The following is a 7,793-nucleotide window of genomic DNA, read 5'->3' as shown; positions in this document are numbered from 1 at the left end:
TCAGACTTTTTTTCTTTTTAATTTAACATGGATGTTTCCCTTTTATTTTAAAATCGATTTTTAGATGTACAAATACATGAATGAATTCTAAAGGACAGAATATGAAAGAGTCCTATTTTCCTTGGACTTTTCTCTGTAACTGCACTCGTCCCCGCCTCTCCCCAGAGATGATAACTGAAATTAGTTTAGTGTGTATCTTTCCAGACTCTTGGATTTGCCTACTGTATTACTTTGGATTCGATTTGGCTGTGTATGATCGGGAAACCTCAAATAAGAATAGCTTAAATAAGTCAGAAGTTTCTTTCACACATAAGGGAGGTTTGGATGCAGGCAGCCCAGGGCTGGCATGGTGGCTCCAGGATGTCGTCAGGGACCAGGCACCAGTCTGCCATCCTCTGTCCTTTGTCTCCATCCTCAAGGTCACCTCCTGGTCCAAGATGGTGACAAAGCACTAACCATTTTATCCACATTCCAGGCCAGACATAGAAGGAAGGAAGGAGGTCTTTCACTTCTGAGTACATTCACTTCTTAGTACATGTCATTGACCAGAATTTAGTCATAATGCTATGCTTAGCTGCAAGAGATTCTGGGAACTGTAGTCTTTTGGCTGAATTCATTGCTGCAAACCAATAAAATCATGGTTCTATTATTAAATAGCAAATGGAGTAGGCAACTAGCAATCTCTGCCACATAAAGATGTGTATATAAAAGTATATAGCATTATTTTTACATATTATATCCCAAGTATAATATTTCAACATTTTTTTTCCAGTACAATGTTTTAAAGATCTTAGCATGTCAGTACCTGTAATTCTACTGCATTTCACTCACTGTTGCATAGTATTCCATATTGTGAAAATACTGTAATTTGTTCAGCTACTTCTCCACAGGTAATCATTTAGGTTATTTCCAGGTTTTCACTATTACAAACAATACCGTGATGGATACCCTTGGACAGTGTTTCTTGTGCACACTTAGGTGTTATCTTAGTCTGTTCAGGCTGCTGTAACAAAATCGCACAGACTGGGTGACTTATAAACAACAGAAACGTGTTTCTCACAGTTCTGGAGTCTGGAAGTCCAAGATCTGGGTGCCAGCATGGCCAGGTCAGGGCCCTCTTCCAGGTTGGCAGACTGATGACTTCAAGCTGGAAGGGGCTAGGGAGCTCCATGGGTCTCTTTTATAAGAGCACTAATCCCATTCATGAGGGCTCCACCCTCATGACCTAATCACCCCCAAAGGCCCCACCACCTAATAATGTCACATTGAATGTTAGGATTCCAACGTGAATTTGGTGGTGGTGGTGGGGTTGGGGGGTGGGGAGGGGACTTGAACCTTCAGACCATAGCAGGTGTCATATTCCAGAAGAGATATCTGAGAAGTGAAACTGATGGGTTGAAGTTTATGCTCATTCAAAATGTATCAGATATGGCTAAACTTGCCTCTAAACTGGCTCTATGATTTTCTACCCTTTCCATCTGTGGGTGAGGGTTCTGTCTCACCTAACTTTGCCTATATTGGTGTTCTATTACTGTAAAGTTTTGAGCACTTCATACTGGATCCAAAGAGATGCCTGCTGAGATGGATGAGTTTGCCACTAATTTGATCCATCCATTGGTTTTTATCTAAAACTTCAAATGTCCTATCTATGAAGTAATTTTACCACCAGCTTTCTTTCTTGTTTTGAATGGAATGGTCTATTTTACAGCTCCCTGTTGGCCATCTGTGGCACAGGATTTGTGTCAATCAGAGAGAAGACCTTTGTGGACGGGGTGAGGGGGCCTATTACTAAGAGCTGACATTGACTGAGCTCTGATTATGTTTGACACGCTTGTGTTCAAAGATCTTCCCGTTATTGACCTTCTCCTGACACATGAAGGAGGTTAAGTAAACTGGCCAGGGTTGTACATGTAGAAAGTGGTAGAGTTGGGATTCAGCCCAGGCTACGATCTCTTCCCCATTCTGAAATATTGCATGTGCCCGTGGTAGATTCATATTTGAGTACATGATCATTATTGAGTCCTCCACATGAAAAGCACTCTGGTAACGAGCAGTGTGGTTGTTGGGAGCGGGGAGAAGGATGAGAGCGTGAAAGGAGAAGGCTTAGGAAGGTCTTAAGTGCAGCCCCATCATCACCTTCAAGGCCCAGCTCCCAGCTGGAAGGAGAGTGTGTAGGACTCCTCTAGTTCTCGCTTAACCCTTCTGTCAGTCATGACCTTGTATTTTGTAATGAACACGATGTGCTATGGGAGTTTCTGGGGTTGGGGAGGATGCCTTTGCACGGGAAGAGGTAGGTTGGGCAATTTATGGCAAACCCTGGTTGAAGCCACTGTCTTCCGGACCCGTCTTCTCATCTCCCTCCTCCTGCCTTTGTCCCACGTGGCACCCAGAGTGATCTTTTAGAAACGAAAGTCAGGTAGTGTCGCTGTGCTCTAACCACACGTATCTTCTTGTTGGAATACGCCAGAACACTTTCCCAACTTTAACATCTTGACACTTGCTCTTTCTCTGGAATGCCCTTCCTGGATGTCTTCTCCCTGCAGTCTTCAGTTCTCCTCCAGGTGTTGGCTTAAATGTTCTCCCAGGGAGGCGCTCTATCACTTGTTCTGTGGTCCCAGTGGGAGCCACCCAGCCCCTCCCCCACTGTCCTTTAATCCCGCAGGGCTCCCTGGGAAGTTCTCGTGCATCACGCGGAACCAGGGTGGGAGCTCCACCAGGCAGAGCCCTTGTCACACTCTGCGTCCCTGCCTGGAACAGCATCTGGCACAATAGATCGCCATTTCGTAAACAATGAAAGCTGGGGCTCTGGCAGATCAATGTTTAGTTTACTTACACATTGGTTCCTTTTTGGAATTTGCTTTTTCCTTTACGGTGTAGAGTGAAATGAATATGTAACAAGCAATCGTTACGTGGCACACAGTGTGCTAACTACTTGACTTAAATGATCTCATGTGATACTCACCATCATCCCATGAGAAAACTGGTGTTCCCATTATACAGGTGGGGAAACTGAGGTAATTGAGCTTAGCTCTCTGTCCTTCCAAAGCTCATTCCCTTCTCACTGCCCAAGAACTCAATGTTTCTAGCAGGTTTCCCCCCACCGTCCCCAGGACATAACACAGTTGGGTTCTTTAAGGATCCACAAGCAATTAAGTCTCTCAGTTATTTTTACCTTTTAAAGTAAAAGCAAACAAAACAGTCACATGTTTTCTTGGTATCGTCAGACTGGGCGGCACAGTATCTGCCCTGCTCAGCTCCCAGTTTGCCCCATTCCACCACTAAATAAATTTTCTTAGGTTCGCCTGGCTTGGCAGGAGATCACACATGTGATGTCGGTGTATTTAAAAAGTGAGTAATTCATTTGTTAAATGAATACAGAAATTATTAATTTCAATTTATCCTGTTTATTGGGAGCAGCTGTTCATGAACATTTATTTAACTGCTAATTTTAGAGCCATGCTAATTACCTCAAACACACAGCGCTGTGGTATCCTGTATGGAGAAGTGCTCTAACTGTCCTGGCGTGCCAGAATATAAAAACAGCGAGCTCTCCAGGGTGCTCTTTTGCAGGTGGCCAGGTGGGGGCTCTCCTCAATTGGAGTTCGCACCTTATGCCGCAGTCCTGTCCTCAGGACCTAAATGCTACCAGATGCTCTAAGGCCAGAGTAGCAAATTGTTGGGGTTGGGGGGTGGTGGAGTGGGGAGGGGGTGGTGGTGAGGTCGGCAATAAAAATTAATGAAATGGGAAGGTCTAAGAACTCACAGCCTCATTGGTCTATATTTGTTTCTGTGCTTTTGATCAACGTATAGTTATGAGAAAACTTTTTTTCCTTCTCTTTCTTCCTCTAGATGTATTCTTCTTCATATTCTTTTCAATTATGGTTTATCCCAGGACACTGAATAGAGTTCCCTGTGCTGTACAGTAGGACCTTGTGGTTTATCCGTTCTTTATGTAATAGTTTGCATGTGCTAATCCCAAACTCCCAGTCCATGCCTCCTCCACTCCCCTCCCCTCCCCCGCCCCCCCGGCAATCACAAATCTGTTCTCTATATCTGTGAGTCTGTTTCTGCTCGAGAAATCTTTCTTTACAGTAAGAAAAACGATTTCAAGCATGGTGATAATGGCCATTGACCCTCAGCCTGAAATTCCAGGAGACAGTAAGAAGGGGTGGAGATGGCACTAAGGTGGAGGGGCTGGCATGTGCTTCCCAGAGGAGCCAGTTTTCAGTTGGGCATGTGGGCCCCAAATGGTTCATTCTTCTACTTTTTCAAGAGAAACCAGATATATAGATTTTTACATGAAATCACCCGAATTTTAGATGTTAGCTCAAATGTTAGAAGAATACACAGTGTATAATAAAAGAATACAGCTGTGGCTTGAAGGCTACCCATTTGTAACTTCTGTATTAAGGGTTTCCTGAGTTCTGTGGGTAATACTCCGGTGGCTGGTGAGTAGACTTGTCTTCTGAGGTTAAATCTAATTTATTTGGTTTTCAATCATTTCTTTGGTCCACAAAATTCTCTCACTAAAAATACTTCATCTTAAGGAAAATTCTTAATCTGACTGTGCTTCATTTTCCTAGTTTTTAAAATGAAGGAGTTGGGTTTTATTTTCTGTGAAGTTTAAATCTAACTTTTATGATTTGCAATTTTAATGTGATTTAAAGCTATGCAAGAAACAGGAGCCTTATAGGGGGCATTAAAATATTAAAACAATTTCACATAGGAGCCATTTTGCTTTGAATCTACACCCCCATCACATTTATAGGTAAATTCCTTTTGCTAAAGTCCAGAGGATCTTAACCTTTAGTGTGTATTGAAGGATTCTCGAGGCCCTTGTCAAAATGCAGGTGCCCAGACCCCTGAGATTCTGACCGTATATGTTTGGCATCTGGTGGTAGGCACCCCCAGCAGTTCTGAAGCAGAGGGTCCCTGGAGCATGCTTTGCGAATTTGTGCTAGGTATTGTGTTTTGGCACTCAGTGTCTGTTTCCATCACCTTCTGTGTCCCCATACCCCTCCATCACAGGGCCTAGATGGCTCAGAACCACATTCTCCTGACTCTTTGGCCGCTAGTATTCTGGATGCAGTTTAGGTTTTGGTAAGGAGATGCCCTTGAGATTTTGAAGGTAGAGGGGAGGCAAAGACCATTCTTCCCCCCTGCCCCCCGAGATTTTGTGCTGCTGATCGATGTGAAAGTTGGCAGCAGCTGGACTTCATAGTCACTGTTTATTTAGCTTCACCGTCTGGAGAAGCTGAGGCTTCAGCAGTGGTGGTAGCTGTGGAAACAGCAATAGCCTGACGTGTCACTGGCAGTAATAGTCCCTGCCCTTTGGATTGTGGCTATGGGAGTTATAATTTTGAAGTCAGAACCTGTTTCAGTCAGCATAGGCAAGGTTCTGCTGGGGTAACAAATAACCTTGAAATCTTAAGTGTTTTTGTTTGTTTTTTACAACCAAGCTTTATTTCTTTCTTTCTTTTTTTTTTTTGCTGTGTGTTTCCTGTGGATTGCTGAGGGGCTGTGCTTCATGTCTCCTCACACTAGCATCTACACTGATGCAGCAGGATTCAACTCCATCTTTGCTGGGTACCATGGTGGAGGGATGGCGAGGTGTAGGGATGTTGTGCTGGCAATTAAGTGCTCTGACCTAGAAGCAGTACATGTTGCTTACTCTCAAAAACCAATGGTCATAACTAGTTACAAGTCCCACCTAACCACAAAGCGGATAGGAAGTATTCCCAGAAGGTGGAGAGCTGGAAAGACTTCGTGAACCATCCTTATGACTCCCACAGGAGCCTAGAGACAGCCTTTTAAATTTTATTCAGCTAACTCTTCCACCAGTTTTGCAAGCATCTAATCCCTGATTTAAATCTCATTCTTCTCAAGATAACTGGAGTGGTTTTTGCTTCCTGCACTAAACTCTGACCAGTAAATATGCATAAATGTTATCTTAGATGTTCTCCCTCTCTCTATGTTTATATATATACACACACACACATATACATATATGTATATAGTCAATCACATAATCTTGAATTTATTCAAAAAATTATGTATGTATGTATTTATTTAATTTTATTTTTGGCTGCGTTGGGTCTTTGTTGCTGCATGGGCTTTCTCTAGTTGCAGCAAGCGGGGGCTGCTCTTCATTGTGGTGTGCAGGCTCCTCATTTCGGTGGCTTCTCTGGTTGCGGAGCATGGGCTCAGGCACTCAGGCTTCAGTAGTTGTGGCACATGGGCTCAGTAGTTGTGGCACATGGGCTTAGTAGTTGTGGGTCAAGGGCTTAGTTGCTCCGCAGCATGTGAGATCTTTCTGGCCCAGGGATCAAACCTGTGTCCCCTGCATTGGCAGGCAGCTTCTTAACCACTGTGCTACCAGGGAAGTCCCCTTGAATTTATATTTAATACACTACATTAAATTATGTTCTTTTTTCCTATTTTTATTTGGGGTAGAGTAGTTTACAATGTTGTGTTAGTTTCTACTGTACAGCGAAGTGGAGTAGAGTTCCCTGTGCTATACAGCAGGTTCTCATTGTTTATCTATTTTATACATATTAGTTTATATATGTTAATCCCAACCTCCCAATTCATCCCATTCCCCCTTCCCCTCCTTGGTGTCCATACGTTTGTTCTCTACATCCGTGTCTCTCTTTCTGTCTTGTAAACCGGTTCATCTGTACCTAAATTATGTTCTTTGAAAATGCCTATTCTTATGGTGTTCTTATCCACGGAGGCCTCCCCTTAACTTTCTCCATTAATGAAATGCTATTCTCTGTGTCCTTACAAATATGGAGTATGTACCATCCACCAAGACCCTGAATTTCCAGAGACTCTCCTCTCTGTCCCTGACACCTTCAGCAACTTATGAGGTCAACATTCCCATGACATCGCTCTACAGAGATGTGTCAGTCTCTGGCCAGCCAGCATAGTATTCTAGTTAGAGGATGGCCTCTGAGGCTAGGCTGATTGGGTTTTAATCCCAGCTCTACCATTTCCTGGTAGCATGACCCAGGGAAATTTCTTAACCTCATACCCCATTTTTTTCTTCTCATATAAAAACTGCAGTTGTTTGGAGCATAAAGCTTTTAAAATGGTGACTGGTACAGGTTCAGTAAAATTTAGCCAATTATGCAGCGTTTCAAAGATGTGAGACTTACATGGTCTGATAGATGGGTTTTGGGGGGCACACAGACCTAACATAGGTAGCATTTAACTCACAGGTATATACTCTTTCAATTTTTTTTTTTAAGATTTTTTTGATGTGGGCCATTTTTAAAGTCTTTTTTGAAGTTGTTACAATACTGCTTCTGTTTTATGTTTTGGTATTTTGGCTGCAAGGCGCATGGGATCTTAGCTCCCTGGCCAAGGATGAAACCCACACCTCCTGCATTGGAAGGCAAAGTCTCAACCACTGGACTGCCAAGTCCCTCTCTTTCAATCTTCTTTCATCTTTCAATGACAACGTCTTGGTTAGTTGCTAGTATGTCTGTTACCATCTCTTTTACACTCACTAACAGGAATGACATGAATGAATGAAGTTTGAAAAACCCTGATCCAGTCTGTTAGCAGACTTCATCATTCACTCATTTTGCTACATGGTCTCCACAATTATGTAGCCTCTTAAATGAAGAGCTTATTCGTACCTAGTCAAAGTAGCCTGAGTTTGTGGTTTTCTCTAGCAAAGAGGACTCAAGAGAGTGAATAGTGATCCAGAAGCACCTTTCTGAGGCTGATTCCCAGGTTAATAGGTCTTGCTGAATTTTACTAGTTTTCTCCTAGACACATCCTTACCA

The sequence above is a fragment of the Hippopotamus amphibius genome, chromosome 1 (assembly GCF_030028045.1).
Source record: "Hippopotamus amphibius kiboko isolate mHipAmp2 chromosome 1, mHipAmp2.hap2, whole genome shotgun sequence".
NCBI classification, from domain to species: domain Eukaryota; kingdom Metazoa; phylum Chordata; class Mammalia; order Artiodactyla; family Hippopotamidae; genus Hippopotamus; species Hippopotamus amphibius.
Note: the sequence above shows the minus strand (reverse complement) of the source record.